General features: G+C 31.1%; 1 long non-coding RNA gene across 1 annotated transcript; it reads left to right on the plus strand.

Moving 5' to 3' along the window:
- The first annotated feature begins 3,168 nt into the window (after positions 1-3,168).
- LOC140181928 (uncharacterized) lies at positions 3,169-7,000 on the plus strand. Its single transcript, XR_011877591.1, has 4 exons — positions 3,169-3,931; positions 4,005-4,087; positions 4,200-4,314; positions 6,807-7,000. It is a non-coding gene; the product is annotated as an uncharacterized lncRNA (long non-coding RNA).
- The last annotated feature ends 20,679 nt before the right edge of the window (positions 7,001-27,679 follow it).

Here is a 27,679-nt window from a genome sequence, read left to right on the forward strand (position 1 = left end):
AGATGATATACGAGTTTCGAGTAAAGTGAATCGTGGGTTTTGGGGGAACGTTAGAAACTGTTTCTCGAGGCTATTCAGTTGTGTGTCTTGAATTCTGTTCGAGTCGACCTGTTCTTTATATCCTAACGTGAAGTTCTCGTTTGCTAGTCCTTTTGAAAAGTAGTTTGATTTTTCAACTCTATTCCTCTATCGATATGCATTCTTGTTTGACCTTAAGTGCATATGCTGGTTTAAGATCCCTGTTGCATCTATCTTCCTCTGTTTGAATTCTTCTTGGTTCATGTATTCTTTGATATGGTTTCGAACTTGTCCTAATTCGTTGTTCATCTTAACTTCGGATTCCGAGTCTATTCTTAGAGAATTTGTTGGTTCAGTTTTCCTCTTCTTTGACAGTGATTACAGCTAATTTTGAGATTTCTATGAAAATTGCTGTTGAATAGATACATACTTATCTATATGTGAAACTTTGAAGACTTCTTATACAGTTTAACAATTATTTACTCCTAATACCTCGACCGTACTTTTACTGGTTTATAGAACTGCACCTACTTAAAATACAAGTTGACTTTCTAGTAACTTTACTATAGTTCCAATGGACATCTTCATTTGATTATGTATTTGGTTATTCTTCAAGATCCCGGAAAGAAAGAATTTTTCGCTTTTACTTAGGTTGAGTTTCGTTTGGTAAACTTCACTTAATTCATTTTGATTAGAGTTTGATTTAGCATACTACATGGTTTATGCCATTGTTGTTCTTTTGAAAGTGTTGGACTCATAGCTTTCTTCCTATGAACGGACTAAATTCTCTATTAAATCTTCCATCTCCATGAATGTCATGTTTGACCTTGTTTTTAACTGATCTTTTACATCTTGTAGATATTGCCATTGATCTTGGTTTTTCCTCTTGTGTGAATCTCACTCTTATGTGAGTCAGCTTGATTTGTTTTAATTTCATGCACCGTTTATCCTCTCATTGTCTTTACGAGAGTTTTTAGTCAAAGATTTATCCTTGAGAGATTACTAATGGTTGAGTTGTCTTTTTCTATGATTTTTGTATTCTTTTGGATCAATTTAAAACTTGTTTGATGTTTCATGTCTAGTGGCTCTTGTTTGAACTACTTTAGATTAAGATCCTTTCTAGTATGGCTTGACTCCTTTTTAGCACATCTTAAACTTCTTGAATGTTCTTCTGAGATAGTGATTTCAAGAACACTTTTAGAGTCTTGTTTTGAACCTTTTTAAAGAAGTTTTGAATTCTCTTTGAAGAAATATTGAACGGAATTTATTTTCTGTTGCTTGATTGAGATTGAAACCATCGTTCAAATTTGACAAAGTTAATTTAAAGTTGGCATGCGCTATTTTAAATGAGGTTTTGGAAAGCTCCCTTGTTTAGTGGAAATTGGTTCGTTTGTAACGCACCACTTATTTCCTCTACCAAGTTGTAAGCAAATTTTTTACCTTGGAGTTTCTTTTCTAAAAGGAGTTTAACTTCCTCTTTCATCCTTGCTATGAATGCTATACACGCTTGTTCGAATATGAACCTTGAGAATTTTTGAACAAGCATTTGATTTCTCTCCCGAGTTTTATGAACTGCTTTTGGTTAAGTTGTGCATCTAATTACCTTTCTAAAATATTTGAAGAAATATTTTAGCCTTTAGCCAAACCCGTGTGCACCTTGTTTTTAGAACTCGACAAAATCTATTTCAACATGAACTTGCATTAAAGCAAAGCCACGATTATGCTTTTGTTACTCTCTTGAAGGATGTTGTTAATTAACCTTTCTTTTAGATTGCGAAGTGGTTTTTCCGCAAGTTTCGGTTCCTTTATGAACAATGTATTTGGGAGTACTTTTAATCGTGCTCTTGAGTTTTGTGAGCTTTGTCTTGGGTTTGATATTCCTTTTTGTAAACCTCATACTTCTTCGACTCAACTTGAATTTGTTTCGAACTAAGGCGCTGGTTCTCTTCTTATTAGTCCTATTGAATTTCTTGGATCTAAGGGTTATCTTTGAGGTTGTCAATTGAATTGTGTCTAGCAAACTGCATTGCTTGAGCATCCTTGGATATCTGGGATTGGATATTTTCTCTCAAATCTATTATTGCTATCCTTGACATTTGACTCTCCTTTCTAAATCTTGTATCCTTCTGAGTAGACTCGAGAATTGTTTTGATATCACGTGCGACTTGTAGATGTAGTAACGCGATACGTTAGTTCTTTAAGACGTGATGTGTATACGGAAGTTGAAGCGGTAGGTGTGCAACGTATGAGTTGTGGGCGTTTTGTTTCTTGCGAACGGGTTTGGGGTTGTCAGGCTTGTGATCAAATTTGGGGTTTGTAAAGTGCTTGATGGAGTTGGAAAGTTGAAACTTTGAGGTTGATATGAGATTAGTGTGCGGAGGTTGAGCACGTCGTTTTAACTCCATCCTGTTTTATAGCCTTTGATGCTTTGCCCTACTATCACATGATTGACCCATGTTATCTTTTGCATTGAGCCTACCTTGTAACGTTTGCTTTGCAATCACACCCCTGCCTTTGTACCCTTATGCATATGACAATCAAAGTATTTGAAAATCGTATATATGTTTATATGATGAGATATTTTTACTTCTTCCTTAAATGTGTTCAAGGGTGAACTGTTATGGAATTTTTTCGTTTTGTATCAATTTTCGAGGGCAAAAATTTTTATAAGGTGGGTAGAATGTAAGACCTAGAATCTTTGAAAAGTCTTATTATGATCAAGTCTCAAATCACACGGTTATTTATAGCCTTAATTTCGGAAATCACATTATTAAAGATAATTAAGGCAAGTTTTGATTTATGGGATTTGAGATAAGTTATGATTATTATCCAATTTCACAATTATTGGATTATTTTCTATATTCAGAGTATAAAATTGGTGGTTGTGAAATAATAAGGATTTCTATATGATTTGAATTAAATAAGTAATATTTAATATTAATACTGCTACTTTGGGAAATAAGGGATTTAATTATATTACTCTTAATTATTTGATTTGGATATTTTATTGAAAATAATTTGTGAAATTGGTGAGCAAAAAGTATTTTCTATATATAATTAGTGTTGGATTTAAATTAGGTTTCAATTACTACATTACCCTATTTTTAAGTGAAATTACTAAAATGCCCATGCCCTTAACCCTAAGTTTCAAAAGTGAAACCCTAGTCCCTAACCCTTAGCCGTCACTATCCCTTTCCCTCCTATCACCCAAACCCACGGTGGAACCAGAAAGAAAGGCAAGCAGAAAGGGAAAGCAGAAATGGGGAAAAGAAGGGAGGAAAATGCGCCGGCCAGGGGAAGGAGTTGCTGTCGCCACGGTCGATCACGTCTGCTGCCACGCCTCCGTGCCACCACGCCTCGCAGTCGAACCCATTTCCGCTGCTACCACCGTCACGGAGAAGAGGCATCGAAGAGGGGCCGAACTCGCGCCTCGTCGCTGCCGTCCCTGGGGCTTCGAGCCGCGTCGCCGTCCTTGGTGACCCACGAGCCGAGAGCACACGCGCGGGGTGGAGGACAGCGCTGCTGTCGCCGCTGCTTCTCCCAACTCCGCTGCTGCCTGTTGAAGACGACGCCGTCGCGAGTCAGAACTCAGGCGAGAGAGAGGAGGTCACGAAGGAGAGAGCCACATCCAGTCCCTGGTTGCCGCCGCGCCAAAAGGGGGAGTGGCCGCCGTCGTTGCAGAGGAGCCGCGCGGCCACCTTCGCATTCTCGCGCACAGAGAAGGGGATGCGCGAAGGGGGATCTTCTTCCGCCGTTGTCGTGCCGTGAGCGCCGATTCGGTGGTTGCTGTCGCCGCTGCATGGGTTCCTGTGGTCCAAGCCGCCTTTGATGGAGCTCGCATCGCCGTCAGCCATGGCCGCTGCACCTCTGGCCGCCGGAAAAACTTCGCTGCCGCCGCCAGAGAACTCTGCCGGTAAGGGTTTTAAATTTGTGGATTCGGTCATTTTGAGTTTCGAGAAGGTTTTGATGCTGCGCGGTTTTTATAGATGACCCACTGGAGCTTCTGGCCGCCACCGGAGCTGTTGCCGGGGCCGGTTCGAAATCGCAGCTGCTTCGTGTTGTTATTCCGGTAAGAAATTATGTTTCGAAAGCCCTACGTTAGTGTCCCGTACGTGTATTAAAGCCTTTACGGTATTAATGTTCTTAGAGTGTAGTAACTGAGGTTGCTTGTTGTAATTTAGAGCTATTCATGCTGCTGCGAAAATGTGTGGGGCTGTGCTTTGAAGCTGTCTTTGATTTCGAGTTGAGGCGAAAAGAACTTATGAGGCGTTTGGATTATGGAATTAGTGTTTTGAGGTAGGGGCGCTTTCCGAAAACTATATTTTGTATATTGGAATTATTGCATATGGGTACTGATGTGAGGATGTGTATTTGGTGATTGTATCAGTCCTATGTATTGTTTGGTTGTTTTGTATGATTATGGGTGTTGGTTTAACTCGACTGTTGTGTGGCCCTGTGAAACGAAATGCTTTTGAAATTGATTCTTTTAAAGCTTTGAGATCGAGTTGAATCCGTTGGAAATTGATATGAGTTGAATGGATTTTCTTGAGAATGTGTAAAATAGAATACACTCTCGATTTCAGCCTGGCTGGCATTAAATGATCTGGTTTTTGATAAATGATTGTTGCTGAACCGTTTCTTTAAAGCTTTAGAACTGAGTTCATTCGGCTGATAATGATTTGATGTTGAAACGGCTTTCTTGAAATATGGAATTGAGATGACTGTTGGATATTGGCTTGCCTTGGACTGATTTTGAAATTTGGGCTGTTGAAAAGGATTGTGAAACGGTTTAGTTGGGACCCGAACTGGGTGGCAAAGTCCAAGTTTTAGGGGAGGTGCTGCCGAAATTTCTATAAAATCCGAGTCTTTATTGAAATGTTGTTTGGAGAATGATGAGTTAAATACTTCTACTATTTTATTTGAATTATCAAGAAAAGGATGATTCATGCTTTTGAAATGAGTTAGTAAAAGGGGAAAATTTAGTCTTGCTTCTTAAGAAAGGCATTGTATCTCTTTCAAGAGAAAGTTATTTAGGTGAAACTTGTGTTTTAAAGCGGTTTGAACGTGAAAAGGGTTTATGCCTTTGAATTTGACTTGGGGGTTTTAATTAAAGAAGTTTCAATGGCTTTGAAAGAACCTGAATGTCTATTGACAAGTTTCATTTTGAAATGTTTTGAGAAAGGTTTTAAGTGCTCTTTGAATTCTGAACTTTTGCAAGACTAAAACAATTTTGAACAGTTGAAATGCTTTAGAATTTATCATGGGGGTTGAAGCTGGTTTTGCCTAGGTGAAGGAAACAGCTTTGAAAGAAGTAAATGATTACGTGACTCGGTTTGGCTTAGATCCTATTTTATTACTCAAATCGGGAAGCCAATGTTTTAATGATTTTAAATGAATTTGGCGAAAAGAGTTATGTCATTCTCCCCTAAGGACTTGGGACTCTGCCGAGAAACTTTTGTTATAAAATCCCATTGTTGGATGGGTTATTTTGAATATCTCAAAGAGGCTTTTAACTTGCCATGATTATGGAAGTTTTGGAAAGAGGATGCCGAGAGTGGCATTGTTTTAAAAGGGGAATTTACCTTGAGTAAAAGTGGCTTATGAGCCTGAGATGATTTGAGAAATGAGATCTTTAAAGCCAAGGCTGAAAAGAGTTGAAACTTGATTTCAAAGTGAAATGAATTGAGAAAATGATTTATGGCTTAAATGCCGATTTCATAAATCTGATGATTTTGAATGGTGGAAGTGTTGTTTTATTATGAGTCGGAATGGCTATGTATGATTATGAATATTGACTGGTTCTGGATTGAACCGTGAGCCAGAATGGCTGTGTGTGATTATCAATATTGGCTGGTTCTGGACTGAACCGTAAGCTGAATGGCTGAGATGGATGTTGATCCATGGATGAGAATGAATGCATGTATATGCTGAATTATTGATAATTGTGATTTTGCACTTCCACTATCGGAGATGAGAGTTCCCTGGGAGGAAGCAGTGGCTAGCCACCACGTGCTCCAGGTTGAGACTCGAAGCTCTGTTGACCCTATGTCGTAAGTGTGGCCGGGCACTGTGAAAGTCCCGGATGAGCTCGCCCCCGTAAATATTCACCAGTGAGGGTGATGGATATGGATCATGATTATGATCAAGTTTATGATGAGTATAACTCGAGTTGGGGATGCGCGACAGAGGGACAGTCTAATGGTTAGCTACCAGGACTTGTGGGTTGGCTCTATAACCGACAGATGATATCATCAGCCACTAGGGACAGGCATGCATCATATGCATTTGTGTGACATTGGTTGGGTGTGCATATTATACTTAGTTTGCCTATGTGATTAATTGCTAACTGTTCTACTTGTAATAACTGTTTGTTTGTGCTTGAACTTCCTATCTGTGTTTGCATCTGGGACTCTGTTGGATTGTGGTGATTGGTTGTTGGTTGGATTGTTTGGGCCTAGGGCCGTGGTTGGAAAGAGATGAACTGATGGTTGATTTCGGTTTTGTGCTTCTGGTTTGGAATAAAATTATGAAAGGCTATTTTGGTTCCGCATAGATAAACCGTTTTGAAAGGCTTTTGAGTTTTTGAGAATTGAACGGTTCTTCTTTCCGAAAAGATTTTCGACTTTACTTTCATTGTAAACCGTTGTTTTTGAAAAGAGGCATAAGACGGTTATGAATCACTGGTGCGGTTATCTTCACGTATCCTATTACAGTAATTCCCAAAAACCCTCTACTGAGAACCCTTTCGAGGATGATGTTCTCACCCCCCTACATTTTTCCCCTTTCAGGATATGGGCGCAGAAGTTACAAAGAGTTTATTTATTTGTTGTTGAGATGCTCTGTATTGTTTTAGTTATGGTTTACTGTACCCTCGCCTTTATCTTGATATAATCTGTAAGAGGGATAGGGATTGTATTGGATTATGTTTGTAATATTATTTATATATATATTTGTATATATATATATACGGATGTACTCTTTATGTGTTTTGTAAGTTGTATGGTATTTATGGATGTATGTTATCGGATGAAAGTGTTTTTGGGAGCGGTGTTGCGGTTTAAAGTTTCAAACAGGCTCATATTTTAGTATTAAATAGTATAAGTGTCGTCGTAATATCCGAGCTATCAGAGTTGCGCAGCCGGAAGCGTGAACTTTGGTAGTTAGGGTGTTACACCATAGTTTTAGGATAAATTAGTTCGGCTTAAAATGATTTATATGGTCCCTTTTTTTTTTTACCAAAGATATGAGACTCGAATCCGCGACCTCTTAATTGAATATGGAGAGATTATGTCATTTGAGCTATAACTTATTTGCATGATTTATATGGTCCCTTGCTAAATCATTTTATATCAGATTGATTTGCATAAAGACATTTTAAAAATAAAAATTAAAATAGGACATCAGATAATATTAAAACCAAACCATTAAATAATGGATGATTTATCCTAAACTTTTTCTATGTACAATATATGTTATTTTAAGTTAATGAATTATATCTCAAATGATATAGGGTGTGTTTGGGGTTTACGTTGAAAAAGAGAGAAGCCCGTTTGAACGTCTTGACCGTTTTATTTTTATGTTTAGCAACCTTTTGGAACTCTCAACCCAAAATTGTTTACACCTCTAAACGTACGTTTACCTGAAGCAAAGAATTCTAACTTCTGCGTTCACGTTGGGAAAATTTGGTTACCATTGAGAAATTAGATGAGAATTTTTTTCTTTTTCTACCAATTTTACCCTTCATTTTCTTTTATAAAAAAAGATACAAGTAACTATGTAATTTCTACGGTAGTTCTTTGTGTATGTTCTTCGTTCCAATTTTTTTTCATACAAATTTATTTCAATCACGGCCCAGGTAATAAATTTATTATTTTTTGTTTATATAAATTCTTTTTTCTATCCTTTATTATACTAAATTTATGTTGTGTATAAATTTTTCTATTTGATTTTATTCTTATGAATTTTATTTACTTCTTATTGTAATTTTTTTTATATAATATATGTTGTTGATCGTAATTATTATATACTATGTTTGCATGAATTTTTTTTCGTTTTTATTATACTTCTTGTTGTACTTTATTTTCGTCTTTATTATATACTAATTATAAGTAACAAAAGAGTCATAAATAATAAAAAATTTATAGTCCAAAATAATACTAAATTAAAGAGTACTAACGGTACTAAATAAATTATAGAATATTTTTTTCTTTGACATTATAAAATGTATAATACTATCTTTCATATTTTTATTTTTTATTGTATTTATTTTATTTATATGATAAATATTTTTTATATTTTTTTTAGTGTTCTGTTTTTTCATGTATATTATTATTTTTTATTGTTTTTTAGTTCGTATGAATTTTTTTTATGATATTTCTTATTATTTTTTATGTATTTTATTAGTATTTTATCATGTCTCTTAATAAGATCTATTCAAATATCTAAAGTAAAATAATAGAATAATATAAAAAATTATTTAAATTGATGTCTCTTTTAGTAATTTTTATCTAAAAGTGATTTTGAATAGTATAATCCAAACAACATTTATTTTACTATAATTCATTTTGATATAAAGATTACCAAAGATAAATCATGTTAACACAAACTTACTTTACATCAAAATTAAGTTTGCAAAATCAATTTTATACAAACTGCAGTTTGTAAATTGTAACTCAAACACACACATAGTCTTTTCATATTTACTTAAGAGATTACGAGTTCGAATTTTCTTATTTTTGATAAAAAAAAATATATCCGTCACTTTAAATTATCCGTTAGTACAATATAAATATCATTTTTATATTATAACATATTATCTAATCATTTTTTACCTCTATTGTATACATAATATTAAGCATAATAAGTAATGAAACATTACAATCAACAAATAAACAAGGATATCTCATAATGAATACCTTGGTAATTAGTTTTGAATTTTGTAGTTTTTTTCTTAGTCTACAAATGATTAAAATATTGGTAATCATATGTATTAAACTATACTAATACACGTAATTTTTATTTTTATATGTATAAATTTTATACAGGTATTTGAGAACTAAGGTAGCAACTAGCAATCTAGCATGATGAACGTGAAGCCATGAATAATAGTGATAGGAATTTGTCTGCAGTAGTGCAAATCTAGTTGATTTAAGTTAAACAACAGAGACACAGAGTCCAACAAGAGTGTGACACGTGTATATGTGGCTTATGGGCCTAGAATTGACCACGTAACGTAGATGGCGGCCGTGGGATTCGAAGGGAATTTTGACCGTTGGATTCAATTGCTTGGTTTGCAATTTAATTTAATCAAGACAGTGAATGTGACGGCCTGACGGCGACACCTACCATCATTGATTTTTCAGTCAAAAGCCGGTTCTTTTACTTTCATAACACTAAAATAGACCTTCACTACAATAATACGCCATTGAATCATTTTTATTAAAATTCATTCTAGTACCACTAATTCACCAAAATAGAATTTCTAAATTTTTTTAACAATTGAGAGAATAAAGTGTAATCTCTCACTATTAATTTTATAAATGAGATAAAAAATAAATATAAAAAAATAATAAAAAATTAAAGATTATACTTTACATTCTCTTTTTTTTAACAATTAAGAGAATCTATTCCCCTAATTCACTGTATTAAGGTGACTATGACGATTACAATATTAAAAAAATATTGTTAAAATTAAAATAACATTTTTTTATTATTAAATAATATTTTTTTAAAATATTATTTAAAAAATATTACTAAAATTTTAAAAAAATAATTTTAATTTTAGCACTGTTTGTAGGACTGCACCTATAAAATTAATGGTGAGAGATCACACTTTACTCTCTCAATTGTTAAAAAAAATGGAGATGATCCATTCCCGTCCTAATAACTACTTGTATAGTTTTTTTTTTATACCAAAGATAGGAGACTCGAACCCGCAACCTCTTAATTGAATATGAGGAGACTATGCCATTTGAGCTATTACTCATTGACAACTACTTGTATAGTTACTATAATTATAATAATAGAATCATACTAAAATTCACATTTTATAAATCATATAATTCTTTCTATTAGTTTCTAGAACTCGTTATTTGAATAACTCGTAGAAATTGAGTATATTTATAAAATTGAGAGAGGAATTATTAATATAAAAAAATCTTATAAAATATTCTAAATATTATGATATGCTATTAATTTGAAATTTTAAGAAAGATTTTTCATTGCTATTAATTTATTATTACTGTGAAAGATTTTTCATTGTTATTCGACCACCTTTGAATTAATAATGATAACAATTATAATATATTTATTTTTTAAAAATAATTAAATTCATAATAAGACCGATAAATAAATAAAATTTCATGACTGAGCATGAAGGTACAAGGAATAATATCACATATAGCTTTTTATAGTAAATTATTTCGAAATTACAAAGACGGAAAGTTCTGAAACAAATAAACAAATACTAGATATGTATAAATTGCTTTTCGAAAATTAAAACGAGTACGTTATTAAATAATTGGGATAATTTATATGAATAAAATGAATAAAGTTTAAAATTATATAGATTTCTTAAATACAATTTAATTATATGTTTATCTAATTTATATTTCCATGTATATCGAATTAATTTAATTTGATTTACTAATAATACAATGTATATGATTGACTATTGTACAATACATATAATATAGTCTTCTAAAATGAAATAGGGATTAAAATTTAAATTTGGTTTAATTATTCTGTTGGTTCCTATAGTTTTGCAAAATTTTTAATTAGTTTTTTATATATTTTTTTTAATTGGGTTCTTGCACTAATTTTTTTTAATTAGGTCCTTCTTAGTAGTAATTGACTTAATTTTATAGGGACCCAACTAAAAAAAAAATTAGTGCAGAGACCAAATAAAAGGAAAAAAAAGTGTAGAGACCCAATTAAAAAAAATTTGGTGCAAGGACTCAATTAAAAGGAAAAAAAGTATAGGGACCTAATTAAAAATTTCGCAAAACTATAAGGACCAACAAAGTAATTAAACCTTTAAATTTCTTTAAAATGACTAACTATATTTATACAAATAGTCAACAAGCTATAGCTCAAATAACATGGCTCCATACTCACCTAAGAGGTCGCGGATTCGAGTCTCCTTATTTTTAAAAAAAAATTATATATATATATATGATTTGAGAAATAATAAAAACATTATATCAATTAAATTATCATTTAATTTATAAAATTAAGTGTAGAACTTACGCTTTGATGACGATACTTCTAACTTAAACTTGAATTTTTTAGAGTATAACGTCAAAAATTTAAGTTTTAACTCTTGTACTACTTGGGAGGGTTATACTTTATAATAATTTTTCATTACAAGTTCCGGTAATTATTCTTTAGAAGCTAACGAGTCAAATGATGATTTTTAATGAATTTTTAGAAATCGTTTATTATTCAGTTTTAAATTTATGAGTTTATAAAAATATAAATTTTCTGATATTTGAACAAAAATACAAAAATTGAATTTCTTTTTTATTCGTTTTGATTTTTTTGATATTTTATTTAAATCCAAATAAGAGTATTTTTATATTAATATTTATGTTTTAAATTAAAGTTAATGAATTGTATATGTAGTATGATGCGATTTACTATATATGTGTTGTATAATATTAAATCGAATCAGAATAATTTAGGATAATTCAATTTACATGTATATATTATACCAATAGTAATAAATCTTAGATTTATATATATTTAGTGTAAATCAAGTTAAGTTGATTCGATTTACATAAAAATGTAAATCAAATAGATATATAATCGAATTATGTTTAGAATATTGGTATAATTTTATGCTTTATTTATTTTATTCATATAAATTATCTTTAAAGATAAATCTATTTTGTATCCTAAAGACATATTAAGAATACATATTAAATTTATAAACTAAAAATATTTTTATTCAGACTATAAAAAATTTAAGTTTGTAATGTATTTATTTTATTTTCATTTAATAAAAATATCTAAAACTTTTTTATTAATAATAAAGTTATCGTTAGCTAAATCTTGAGATATGTTAGCTAAACCTTCAACCTTGAGACAATCTAGATTATGTTAGAGCGACTTGAACTTAAAGTTCATAGAGTACTATTTTAGCGACCATCAATCAAACATTGATTGTTTTTAATTATGGCCACCAAACCGATTTCAACACATTTATACAATTTAAAAATCTGCCATACTTGAACGCGAGTAATCAAGTGATGTATCACGTTTTAAAAAAAAAAGGAAAGAAAAGTGAATGATGTAATTCGTTTTGAACAGGTTGTAAATAAATAGAGTAAACATTAAATTCGATATTTGTCTTTTTTTTTTTAAAGATAAGGTAATTTTTATTAAAAAAAAAAGATATTTTGACTTTTATCAAAATTATTTTAGAATAATACAATTTATCTGTTAAAAAATTATTAAATAATAATAAAAACTAATATTGTAAAATTTTTATTTATAATTTATAGGATCTTTAATAAAATTATAAAAAAATAAAAAAAAAGATAAATTTTTTTTATTGTATTTAATATAGAAAATAATATTACCTATTTATACTAAACTGATTATAAATTTTAAAATAGCTAAAACAACCAAATTCTCTAAATGATTTTATTAGAAAAAGATAAGTATAACAAATTAAAAAAAAAAAGATAAACATAATAAATTTTATTTCTAAAAAAATGATGATTTAATAGTTTTAAATTTCTACAAAATTTTTTCTACAATGAAACCAACTATAATTTATCAGTGTCACCTTTTTTCTTATCATCTTAGTTATAATTTCTACTTCTATTATTTTAATTATGTAATTATATTTTATCATCATCATTGTCTCTCGTATCTCTATTTAATACTATAATATCATTATTTTTTTCTCTCATTATTTATGCGATGTCATTTTTTTAAAAAGTTTTTGTATCATAATTACTTTTTTTTTGTTATATTATTTTTCACAATAGTCCTTTTTTACTTAACTATTATTAACAAAATATATTTTAAAATAAATTTATTAATAATTTATAGAATTTAAATTCCATAAATTATAATAAAATTTAAATTTAATTTCTGTTATTAATTTAATAAATTTTGTAATAAAAATATTATATTATTTTAAAATAATTTTGTTAGAAATCGAAATATTATTTTTTAATAAAAATATAATTATCTTATCCTTTAAAAAAAAACAGAGGTCGAATTGGATGTTTATCCATAAATAAATCATTTGTGAAACAAAATGGAAATGACGAAACGGTGGGTGCTTTGGTTAACTTATGATGTGATGTTAAAAAACATGTAACATGTAAGGAAGTGTGGGCTCCAGTGACCAACTGACCCAATGCCAATGCCAATGCCAGTTATCATTTTGGAAGAACGCTTAGAAAATAAATATTGTTATTTCAAGAATAACATTTTGTTTATAAATTTAAATAAATATACAATATAAAAATATTATGTGTTTAAATGATATTATTATCTCACAAAAACTATAAAGTCACCAAAAAAATGATATTATTATTCGTTATATTTAAATGTATTTATATGAAATTAGTGAAACTTATTTTGAGAAAAATAAATACAAATTACTTTTAAGTATACACTAAATTTTGAAAATGGAGTATAGTTAAAAATGAGGTAGTTATCTTAATTTTTTATGAAAGAAGAGTGATTTCCATTAAGTAACTATGATAATTAAGAAATTATTAAAATTGCGAGAACCAATTGAATCAGTTGAATGACTAGTTTAATGGTCATTTAAACTAAAGTATTGAAGAACTCAAGAAATAGAGAGAACTGAATAATATAATCAACTTGAGTAATTTCACGATAGAGACTGAAAAGTCCACTGCGGCAAAGAAGAATGTTTGTACTGTGCACTTTGTGAGAGAGAGAGAGAGAGAGAGAGAGAGTTTAAATAACAAAAAAGAAAAAATAGAATTGAAAATGACTGAAAGAAAGAAAAAAAAGGAGTCTCTCAATATTTACATGGACTTGTGACTTTTGTTTTTGCGTGTGTATTAAAGAACTCAAGAAATAGAGAGAACTGAATAATATAATCAACTTGAGTAATTTCACGACAGAGACTGAAAAGTCCACTGCGGCAAAGAAGAATGTTTGTACTGTGCACTTTGAGAGAGAGAGAGAGAGAGAGAGAGAGAGAGAGAGAGAGAGAGAGAGAGAGAGAGAGAGAGAGAGAGAGAGAGAGAGTTTAAATAACAAAAAAGAAAAAATAGAATTGAAAATGACTGAAAGAAAGAAAAAAAAAAGGAGTCTCTCAATACTTACATGGACTTGTGACTTTTGTTTTTGCGTGTTAGTGTGATTATGAATTTTTAGAGAGTGAGTAATGGAAGCTCCGTGTTAGTGTGATTATGAATTTTTAGAGAGCGAGTAATGGAAGCTCCCCTAACTTATTGAAACTAATCTTATTTATAGAGAAAAAAATCATAGGCTAATTAATATAATTTTGGACTTTAAGTAAATTTGTATTTCAAGTAATCTTAAACTTCAAGTAGTCTTGGACTTCAAGCAAATTTGGACCCAAGTAGTCTTGAACCTTAAGTAAATTTGGGCATCAAGTATAAGGTAACTTGACTATCAAGTCTAACTCATTCTTATTTTCTTTAACTATGGTGTGTTTCATGCATATAAGATCTTCGACTTTAATTGTCGAATTCTTTTCGATATCGACCATTTGTGCCAAATTTCTGGCACAATACAACCTTACAAAGGAAGTTCACAAAATGAAGGCATCGTTAACTATATTTTTTAAGAGTATAATTTTCATAAATTATTAGCTATAAAATATGGACACTTTGTTGAATTGTTATGTCTGCATGTCGAATATATTTTGGACACGACACTCATCGATACTGGTTCAATATACATATCTTATGTGTCCAATCATATCTTAATAAAAAATAAAAAAAATTCTGGACACACTTAAATAACATCACGTGTTAGCACATCAAGCTTTATTTTTAATATGTATTCTTAAAAATGAGTTTAAAAATATTATATATTATTTTTATTAAAACAAAATATTTTATATAATTAAAAAAATATTAAAAAAGATTAAAAGATTAATTTATATTTTAATATCAATAAAATATCAAAATATCTTTACAATTTATCTAAAAAATATTTTATATTTATATATCAGGCCTGCTATACATACAATCGTTTTGCCTTACAAGTTCATATAAGTTGGTCCAAACCCAACAAAAATAACTCTCACATTAACTTGCGTGTAAACACGCGCTCACATTATGAAAGATGCTTCTTCTTCTTCTTCCTCGATCAAAACTCTAACCCTGAAGATTCAAACGAAGTTCGAAATATCTCAAAAAATTGTCAAAATAGTCACGAAAACTCAAAAAAATCTACAAGAGAAGGTCAACATCTCCATAAAAAAAATATAGAAACAAAAGATGAAAGATTATTCAAGGTACTGTTTCACTAATCGTGTAATTTTTTCACTTTTCTCTTTCTCATTTCGATCACGAAACACTAGATAGTCATATTTCTGTTTATTTAGTAGATTCATTATGTGTTCTTGCTTTAAAGTGCATATTACTGACCGTGACCTTGATACGGAGCTGGAGCTTCTAACTATGATGAATGCGCTAACTATGGATATGATGCCGGAAATAGACCGATTTTGCGTACGGCATCGCCACTCTCTTTTGCAGCATCCACTAATTCGGAACTTAATTTGAAAGCCATATTTCGACCCAAACATTTTCGGGATGCCCCTAATAACCAACGAATGGCAAGTGGTTTTCCTTGTGTGGATCCTATTTCAATGAATTCACTATGGTATATACATATACCGTTATATAAATATAACTTCGACGTATTTTCTTATAGATTTTATAATTAAAATTAATATGGATATCATTATATCTATATTATATGGGTTGCCTGGGACTCGAACCCAGAACTAGTCGAATGGAGTAGAAATTAGATTTGTTAATGAATTTTAAGGAATGATGGAATGGAAGAAAAAAATAAAAAAATAGGTAAAATGCAGTAGAAAAGTCCCGATTCCAAACGAACAAATTCAAACTTGATTGAAAAGGATCTTTTTGATTCTCAAAAAATGGGATGGGAGCAAAAGGATTGATCGAGAAAGATTTCTTGTTCTTATTAAAAGATAGTGATTGGATCCACATATGTTTAGATCATAACTATTCCCTTACTACAGGATGCTTACCAAGCCAACATTTAGATCCGGCTCGATTAAAGTTTTCTGGTTTACCCTAATATTCTCCACTTGTCTGACTGTTGCTGAGCAGTTTTTGGATATCAAACGGACCTTCCCAGAAGGTATCAACAATTCGAAATGCTTTTCTTGCGTATTCCTGATAAACCAGCGTTTATATATAAATGTAGGAAGATCTGTTTGGGAAGTAAGAAGGTGATAGCTGTTTTATGTACTGTTTCGCGTATAGTTTAACGTATATTTTTATGTGTTTAAGGGGTTTGAATGTGTTTTTGTGCATGGTTGCATATTTCGAACTGAGTTTGTCTGTAGGAATTGAGTTTGTATAAATAGAAACTTTCGCTGTATTTCAAGTGAATTCACGTGTAACTGGTGCTGTTGTTCTTGAATATTGTTATTGTGCTTCTGGTGTCATTTTATGCATATTTGATTAAGTTGAATATAATTTTGAAATCATATTATCTCATCTAATCAAAAAAATAATAGAGGTGTATATGGCTTGTATTTTAGTGTATATCAAGTGAATTCGAATGTAATTAGTGTTGTTGTCCTATCCTTGTAAATAGAAACAGAATATTGCTCTTGTATTTCTGGTGTCATTTTATGCATGTTTGATTGAGCTAAATATCATTTTAAATTCATATTATCTCATGTAATAAAAAAAATAATAGAGGTGTATATGGCTTGTATTTCAGTGTATTTCAGTGAATTCGAGTGTAATTGGTGATGTCCTATCCTTGCTGTAACTAGAAACAGAATATTGCTCTTGTGCTTCTGGTGTTATTTTATGCATGTTTGATTGAGTTGAATATCATTTTGAACTCATATTATTCATGTAATCAAAAAAATAATAGAATTGTATATGGCTTGTATTTCGGTGTATTTCAAATGAATTTGAGTGTAATTGGTGCTGTTATTATATATTAACCTTATTTTTTTATTTCTTACAGAAAAAAGGCAAGCAAGAACCCTGCTGCACCAAAATATAATGTAAGCACCAATATTTTAGACCAACTCAATTTTTGCTTGTATAAATATAGTTTATTTAAATGATTCTCGTTTGTTTGCAGAAAACTCATGATTTGAGATGCTCGACAAGATTTTTTCATGATAAGTTCCAAAACATGAGCAATGAAAAGAAAGCCATCATCTAGGGGATTTGATGGTTTGATGCACATTCCTCCCATGAATGTGCTGCATAAGCTTTTGAAGGAGTTGGCATATTCCTTTGATTTGATAAGAAACACATTGGACACTTGATAGGTGTGTTGAACAGCAACTAAAAAAATATAGGAGTTGCCCTTACCTTGAATGTATCTGGTAACTAATTACATAAACTGTTATACTTGCATTCTTTGTAATCTATTCTTTTGAACTCATATTATCTCATGTAATAAAAAATAATAGAAGTGTATATAGCTGGTATTTCGGTGTATTTCAAGTAAATTCGAATGTAATTGGTGATGTTTTGCTGCTTTTGTAGGGCCGCTCTTTCCAAGTAAAGTTAATTTTAAAGAGTTTATTAAGGAGGACAAAGAAGTTTATAGAAGCTTCCAAGGCAAAATATTGAAGCAATTGACAGACTCCATGATGGAGATCAGTGTTGATGGTAACGAAGATCAGCTTAAATTCAGGAGGACATTCATCCTCTACATTCAAATGTCGCTTTGTTGCCGACAACTATAAACAAGGTTTATCCCGTCCACATACCACCGATTTTTCGTGTGGGTACCATACGTGAGTGAAATTGGGGTGGCCATATCTTCAACTTCCTCATCAAGGGCATAAGTAAGCACATATTGAAAAAGAAAAAAAATCTATTGATGATTGCCTCTATGCTCTCATGATTGTATATTTTCATGAATCCACACACAAAAACAAGCCAGTGGATACAATTCCTGGATCACTCTGGTTGTAGCACTGGACTAAGGAGTTGTTGCTCGAGAGAATAAAAGCTAAAATTAAGAGTCATATCGTAACTCAATAGAATTCTTTCTTTAATTTTGGTGTATTTATTTTATATATATGAGATAAACTAATGTTTTACCTGTTTTAGGGCATCGTCAAGAGGGCACAATTGAAAGAGAAATTGACAAGAATGAAAGAGGAAAAAAAGAAGGAGATAAAAAAGGACATTTCTTCATAAAGTGATAGTGGTACTGACTCTGAGTCTAATTCTGCACGAGACTCAGAGGAGCCACCGAAAACAAGAAAACAATCAACAAGAAAAGCAAAAAAATAAGTATTATTTTTCAGTGTGTTTTGTCATTTTTACTGAGTTTATTGCCTCATGATTGTTTGCTGTCCAGGATGGTATCCAAAAAGAGGAAGCACATTGTTGGTACGGTCTGTTGCTCTTTCCTTGCACCTATTTCGCTTTGGGGGGTTGGTTCACAGGTACAACCTTTGTAACTTCATCGTATACTCATAGATTGGCAAGTTCCTATTTGGAAGGCTGGAACTTCTTAACCGCTGTAGTCTCTACTCCTGCTAATAGTTTAGCACACTCTTTGTTGTTACTATGGGATCCTAAAGCACAAGGAGATTTTACCCGTTGGTGTCAATTAGGTGGTCTGTGGACTTTTGTTGCTCTCCACGGCGGTTTCGCATTAATAGGTTTCATGTTACGTCAATTTGAACTTGATCGATCTGTTCAATTGCGCCCTTATAATGCAATCACATTCTCTGGTCCAATTGCTATTTTTGTTTCCGTATTCCTGATTTATTCACTGGGTCAGTCTGGTTGGTTCTTTGCACCCAGTTTTGGTGTAGCTGCTATATTTCGATTCATCCTATTTTTCCAAGGGTTTCATAATTGAACATTAAACCCATTTTATATGATGGGAGTTGCTGGTGTATTAGGCGCTGCACTATTATGCGCTATTCATGGTGTTCGAAGCAAAATGCTTTCGAATTAGACCACAAATTACAAATGTCTGGAAAAGTTCTATTGCTATTTCGCGAGGTAATCCACATCGATGTAATGAAAGTGATAGTCCTACTACAATAACAGAACGGCCCGAATAATCAACTCTTTTTTCAAGCAGGGTTTCATGAAATCTTCCCTCTTTACCTTCAATTATATCTTAAATCTCTTTTAATACAGGATCATTCAATAAAAACAAATTCGTTCGACCGAAGAACTGAATCTTTGCAATGAAATATTAAAATTTGAGTGATCTAAATGGAATTTTTATTTATTGTTGAATTGAATATGAATGAAATACAAATACGTTCTAGTTTATGTAATATCCATTTTAATCACATGTCGTAAATGGAAATATCCTACAAAGTTCAAAGTTAAAGTTCTTAATATTTACATTTACAACATTAATAGACTCTAATCAAATAATATTCAAATTAGATCTATATTATAATGTAAAAAAAAATATTTATGTTATAGATTGAATGAACAAAATAAAATACAACAAAAATAATACCAAAAAGTTATTAAAAATAATTACACAGTTCACACTCTTTGGCACTGTGTTATACTTAACTCAGTAGTTACAGTATTGCTTTCATACGGCGGTAGTCATTGGTTCAAATCCAATAATAGGTAAGTAGGTTTGAAAATAAATGAAAAACTACGAATTTTTTTGTTCCATTTCTGAATTGAAGTGCGAACTATCTAGGTCGAATAGTGCTTATTTTTGAAAAAGAGAATAAACTACAAAAAATCATTTCCATTGTTGTTAAATATTAAAATAAAACAAAAACTTGAAAAAACGAGATAATAATAATTATTATCGAAATGTTTATATCTTTTGTTAAGCTCTTTCTATATTTACGAATTTTTCTTATTCATTTGAATATATGAATATAAATATATATTCAAGTGAATAAATAATTTAATTTCTGATAATTTTTATAAAAAAATAATTAGAATACAATTCTTTTGTTTCTTTAATATTTTTTAATCTTTTGAATTTATTCTTTCAATCTCGATAATTTACAATAAATAGGTTATTATGAAAATATATTAGGCTATAGTAATAGTCAATCCAAAAATTTCATTATATCCCTTCTAAAAAAATCATTTTTCTTGTCTCGTATTTTGTAGAGATAAATGATATATGAATACATCAAAGAATTTGTCTTTTTTCTGTTATTCAAACTAAAAGTGAAACTAAAAAAAGAGAGCTCAAAAAAACTAAAAAGAAATAGTAGTATGGCCTCTAGCAATATTGATGACTACTCACGTAATTGGAAATAGAGTGCATAATAATATCTTCTATTAAATTATTTAATAAGAAATAAAATGAAATAAATTTCATTTTTGAATTTCAAATTCAAATCTGAATCCCCTAACCTAGGTTGCACAAAAAAATTATTGAATTGAAATTCAAAATCCAGAAGGAGTTTTAGAGGATTCAAAAAGGTTTGTTGAGCGCCTATATCTTATGTCATAATAGATTCGAACACTTGCTCCGAATTAACTTCTGGATCATAATTGTTCTAGTGAATAACTAAAGAAAAAAATTGGAACACATAGATGGGAGATACAAGAGAAAGAAACTCAATATAAAAATCTCTCAAAGGTTCACTAATCTTTTTTATATTGGCAGGCCTCTTTGTATGTGTTGTCCAGAAGGAGGAGGACTCCGGAAAAACAAATCTTGATCGACCCATATTTGCCCAATGAATACAATCTTCGCATGGTAAAACTTCATACGGCTTCGATGTACTGTTATCTTCAACAAATAGTCCGGCGTTCAATGCGGGGTGAAACATATGGTTGCCCGGTTGGTTAAATACTATAAATGAGAGTATTAATTCTCTATTCTTAACAATAAGATTCAGAGATTTCTTAGTTCATCATGCTATTGCTCTAGGTTTACATACAACTACATTAATCTTAGTAAAAGGTGCGTTGGATGACGTGGTTCCAAGTTAATGCCAGATAAAAAGATTTTGGTTATAGTTTTTCTTGTGATGGTCCGGGACGAGGTGGTACTTGTGATATTTCGGCTTGGGATGCATTTTATTTGGCAGTTTTCTGGATGTTAAATACGATTGGCTGGGTTACTTTTTACTGGCATTGGAAACACATTACGCTATAGCAAGGTAATAGCTCACAGTTTAATGAATCTTCTACCTATTTGATGGGATGGTTAAGAGATTATCTATGGTTAAACTCTTCACAACTTATCAATAGATATAACCCCTTTTGTATGAATAGTTTATCCGTCTGAGCATGGATGTTCTTATTTGGACATCTTGTTTGGGCTACTGAATTTATATTCTTAATCTCCTTGTACATCTTGATTGAAACTTTAGCATGAGCTCATGAATGCACACCTTTGGCTAATTTGATTCGCTGGAGAGATAAACCAGTGGCTCTTTCTATTGTACAAGCGAGATTGGTTGGATTAGCCCACTTTTCTGTAGGTTATATATTTACTTATGTAGCGTTCTTGATTGCCTCTACATCGGGCAAATTTGATTAATGTAATTTTTTGTATCCGCATCCTTTCCTTCTATGGAGAAGGTGGTTTACAGACCTCTTCTATATTCAATTTCTACTTATATTTCTACATCTAGGATCTAACTTGTTTGATTGATTGTTACTAATAGAAAATTAACCATTATGATAAGGAAAAGTTTGATTGAGAGGGAGAAGAAGAGAAAAAAATTGGAACAAAAATATTATTTGATTCGTCGATCCTCAAAAAAAGAAATAAGCAAAATTCTGTCGTTAAGTCAAAAATGGAAAATTCATGGAAAGTTAGAATCACTATCGCGTAATAATGCACCTACACGTCTTCATCGACGTTGTTTTTTGACTGGAAGATTAAGAGCAAATTATTGGAATTTTGGGTTATCTGGACACATACTTCGTGAAATGGTTAATTCATCTTTGTTGCCTGGTGCAACAAGATCAAGTTGGTAAGGGTAGGTTGAAAAATTCTCTTCAATGTTTTATTCATTTTTATGATCAACGATCATAAGATAAGAGGGTTCCTTTACCATTCTGTACAAATAGTTTATTCAATTTGTACAAAATGATAAAGGGGCACCTTCAATTTATTTGTTTCTACTTGTTTACGTATTTGTACTGAAATCGCTCTTAATACAGGATCATTCAAGTCAGATTTTTTTGTTATTGGGATAGGTGAATTCTTATTGATCCATCTTCTGAAAGAACCGGACATGATAATTTTTCATCATCCGGCTTGAGCATCAATCAAATGAACCGAGTATACCTATAGAAAAGTTTATATGTAAGAAAATGGACTCGATTCTATTTTACGAAATTACACAACTATTTATTGTGAAAAACTCATTTCTTATTTGTAAATGCTCAGTACCCAAGTAGGCTTTCTTAAATTGATAGTGCTTTCTGAGTCATCTCAGACCTTGATATTTTTGCCCCCTCAAAAAAAGATATCAGAACTTTTTAATATACATTTACTAAAGGATTTACTTGTTACTAATGGAATCTAACCCCTGTTCTTCTTTAGATCTACTTGTTTCACTCCGATAGTATCATAAATTGAGTCAATGCATAGAAAATGAATGCATTTCAATACTATTAAGTTAAGTGAAATCGATAAGACAGAATCCGTATTAGACCACTTCACTTATTTTAGTGGATCTTACAAAGTTCGGTCATCCAGGACATGATCAAGTCTGATCATAGAAAAGAATCTCTTGAAGTGAACCGGCCTATCCTCTGTAGGGGGCTTGCGCGGTAGTTGGAACAAAGAGACACATTTTATTTCAAATTAAAATGTGGCAGATATGAAAAAGTCATCCATCTGCGCAATCCAATCAATAGTATTAAATATAAGTCTAACTATATAGATATATAGTTATAGAATAGTTATAGAACAGATATCGAAATGAAATAGATAGAATAAAAAAATATTTTAATAATAAAAAATTTATTTTAAAAATATGGAATAGTTTTTTTCTATTTAATCTTATTATTTTTTAAATTTATATTATTCTGTTTCATATCTATTTATATATATGATATACGAAATAGAATAATGTGAAATCTAATATGATTTATATTTATATATTAATATTAAATTTTTATAAATAAATAAAATGATTTTATTATATCCTATTATTTTTTATTTAGAATAGTTCCAATTGTATAATTATCAATTACTAACATTGGTAATTGGCCTAAAGCAATCTTCATTATAATTCAATTCATGACGATCATATACTGAAAGTTCATATTCAGAATATCATTAGAATGCTATGTTTTTTGTTTATATCAAAATTTTATTTATTAACAGAATATCTTCAATTTATTGTCAGAAGTGAAGAATTGGAGCAAATAATAAAAGAAAGATTGAAGAAAATAGTTCACAGTCTTTAAAAAAAGTATGCATTGCTTTCGGAGATATTTTATCAATTTTGTTGTGTTTGTTTGTTTGATAATTCTTTGCTTTCCAGGATGCAATCCAAAAAAAGAAAGCGCATTATTGAGGATTCATCTTCTAAAAAAGAAACTAAATCTGATGATGAGTAAGATACATTGTAATGCTATCTTTTCTTTTTCATCAAAATTTTATTTGTTAACAAAATCTTTTGCATGTACTTTCAGAACTGAACAAATACAAAAAATTTTAAGAGAAGCAAAAAAGAAAAAAAATAAATGACAAGCCTGCACAAAAGTATGTTTGCTTTTCAGTGTATTTTGACAATTTTACTGTGTTTTTGTTGCCTGATAATTATTTGTTTTCTCAAGATGCAGGAAAAAAAGCAAAGATATATCAGAAGGTGGGTTCCACCTCCATAGAAGCCCACTATGAGTCTTCGCAAAGGTAAGATCCTTTATTTGATAAATCCTTATGTAATTAATTACTCTAGTTTTACTAAATAATATTTACTTTGTCCTTAGAATGTCGGATGTCAACTTGGCAAGTGAAAATGATCATGTATTTCAAACACAGACAAATCAGAGCAGTGTAAATAAGCCAAGTGATAATATATAATTTCTGTTTCTATTGCCATTTCCTTAATTGTTGTGTTACCATGTTCTACTTTAGATTTCATATATATATATAGGGAGAGAGAAAAATTTCTTTAATACTTTATTCAAGAAAAAAAAGACAGAAAAAAAGAAAAAACTGCAACTATATAAGTTTTCATAAAACATAAGTTGTGTTTCTATTCAATACTGGAGGTGTATTTTTGAGATAATTTTGGTGTATTTCACGTTCAGAGAACAAAAAGAATTGTTAAATGAACCAGCCCAAGAAAAATGATTATTTTTTAGAAAGAGACCCATTTACAATCAGAACCACTCGACATGTGAGTTTTCCAACTTACTTTCAATCTTCTATTCTTATATTTTAAAAAAGCATATTAACTTTTTATTTTTGTCTTCATTAAATTTTCACTTTAAATATGTGCACCTTCATCAGAAACAACTGCTACAAAGTCTCCCAGCAAGGAATATACAGAAGAGCGTAAGGAATAATACTTTTGATGTATTTGATTTGTCTTTAGGTATATTTGTGCATGATTTAATGGGTTACATGTATTTTATATAGAGGTGTATTTGGTTCTTATTTCGGTGTACTTCTTGTGAATTGAGGTGCAATTGATTTTTTTTTTAATATAATTCTTTTTCTATAATCCTGCAGCACTCCACAACCCTATTAATCTGCTGAAAACACACCAACAAAGCCATCAACTACTTCTAAAGTGTAAGTTCTATACAATATAACTCTCTTTCAATATCTTTTGTCTATTCTTATATTATTTTATATGTCACCATGCAGTCATCCACCCCCTCAAGCCACTGGTGCATTAATGATGGTTGCCAAGAAAACATCATTTGTAAAGCATAACTTTTCTGCATCGTTCAGCCTTGTCTTTTCTGAATCGATTAAGGAAGATACACTTACTCAGGAGGGTCAACCGGAAGTTGAAAAGGGAAAAACTAAAGAGGGTCCGATATTGGTTGAAGAATTAGAAAAGCTGGTGGAACGGGTTGTAAATACTGAAGTTGCAATAGCATTAAATTTTACTAAAAAATGAAAGTCGCCCACACCAAAAGGTGTAGCCTGTAAGCTTTGATGACAAGTTCAAAACTCCTGCGAGGCAGAGCAAAATAATGGACGACCTTAAGAAAAAATGCTATCTCTAGGCCACAACTCTCAAGACCTATAACAATACAAGCAGTAATGAGTGGGACACAATATTCATCCTCAACCATCAATATCCGCTGGAAATAATAAGAGGGCACTATGCATCTTTAAAAGCCAACACATATGTTGAAAATATAGTAATCTTAGAATAACATTAATGATTTTATTATGAGTTGTTGTGCCATATATGTAATAACTTTGGATTTTTTGTTTTTCTAGGTTATCTCTACAATGTGTCTTCTTCTGAAAAAAAAAAAAGAATTACAAGATTTGAAGAACAAATATACTGTCTCTCTTCTGATATTATGGTAAGGTATAGTAAAATTAAATTTCGGTGTATTTTTATAATGTATTGTGTGTTATAACTATTTTTTCAGTATTATACAAATTATGCAGAATTTGTCTTTGGAAAATCATGAGGGCAAGTTCAAACAGCCAAAAACTAACAAGCCTTTCGATATTCAAGACTATAAGGGCTTCATCTCATATCTGGACAAGAAAAAGTTGACATCACATCCATTTGTAAGTTTTCGTTTATAAAGCTTCCTAAACAATTCTTTCATTAGGTGCTAATTAAACTAAAAAAATTGTTCTCTCTAGCCAAACTTTAGATATTTGTCCCAATTTGTTACGCGAAACATTGGTGGATATGGATGACGGACGTTAAAAACAAGAAATTTCATATCCTTGACCCATTTCACAAAAAGTCTCCTTCGAAAGAGAGAATGACACTTAATAAATTTGTTGTAAGTTGCTTCTGTTTTCCCTCTGAATTGTGCTTGGACTTTTCTAAAATTCTCGTGAGTATAGCTTCTATTGAGGATTTTGCTGCATATGTATGACAGTATGAAAATCTGCAGCATCCGATTCTCTCTCTCTCTCTCTCTCTACTTCCTAGACAATTATTGTACTGTTAGACGAATTGAATAAGAGAGCTGTAGTACGTAATGAACTTGTTAAAAAAGCATGCATGATCTCGTCTCCTTTGCGTGCTTCTCATCCCGCCCTAGAAGTGGTGATCGAGATAAACTGAAATCTATAAATGATGATCTTTGAAAAGCTCTGAAAAAACACTTAAATCAGAACTAAAATACACCAAAAAACATGCAATTTGACACCTTTACTGCACAAGCAAAACACATACTGAAATTAACATCACTTAATCTTAATAAAAAACAACATTACGTGAAAGCCAGTTGTTGTCCCCAAGACTATACTTCATCAGAAAATCATTCCAATTCATATCAAATGATTCCTTTGTAAGAGAGTTCCAAACAACATGACTCATCTCGTGTTTGATTTCTTCGCGTCACTTGTAACCATTTAATTTACTTGGAATCTTCTTCATGATGTGCCAAATACACCACCTGTAAATTGTTGTGGGCATACAAACCTTAATAGCCTTTTGCATCGATGCACATTGATCCGTAAGAATGCCTTTTAGAGCATTTCCTCCCATGCAACGAAGTCAACATTCAAATAACTATTTGAATGGTTGAGTATCTCCGTTTTTCATCAAAACACATCCCAGAAGTATTGATTGACCATGGTGATTCACCCCAACAAAAGAACCAAAAATTAGATTATACCTGAATACTACGATACAAAAACAAAATAATTAATACACCGAAATAACATCTCTGTACACCGAAAATGGTACCAAATACAGATAAATCAGAATAGCATATTACCTATTTGTATTGTAAGTGGTATCGAATGAAATAACATCTCTAAAATACTCACAGGCAGCCATGCTTCTTACGTTGGTCCTAAAAGTAATCTTAATCGATTGATCAACCTTAAGTTCAAGCTTGAAAAAGAAATTCTGATTCTTCTCTTTCATTCTAAATAAGTATTTTCCAAATTCTTTTGTATCTTCTAGTTCTGAAATATTCCGCACTTCTCTCGTGATGTAATTTCTCACATCTTTTTCAATAAAACTTAACTCATGATGACCTCCTGTTGCTGCGACAAATGATTAGTATATTTTGTTTGGTCTGATTCTGGCTTTCTTGTTATTTTCTATTGTACATCGTACAGACATGCTTAATTTCCTGTGTTGTTTCAGCATCTCTGCTTGATTTGCACAGCAAGGGTGTGAATGATGTAACACAACCTTCGAAATGATCCAAACACCAACGTCATTCAATATGTGTATATAAATTCTTGCAGGACAATTTAATTCAACTGAGGGATTTGTCTTTTCAGTTGGAGATATGTTCGATTTTCATTTTTCCTCTTTACTACATGTACTCAATTGGTTCTTAATTTCATTTCTCTTCTTATT

The sequence above is a fragment of the Arachis hypogaea genome, chromosome 19 (assembly GCF_003086295.3).
Source record: "Arachis hypogaea cultivar Tifrunner chromosome 19, arahy.Tifrunner.gnm2.J5K5, whole genome shotgun sequence".
Lineage (NCBI taxonomy): Eukaryota > Viridiplantae > Streptophyta > Magnoliopsida > Fabales > Fabaceae > Arachis > Arachis hypogaea.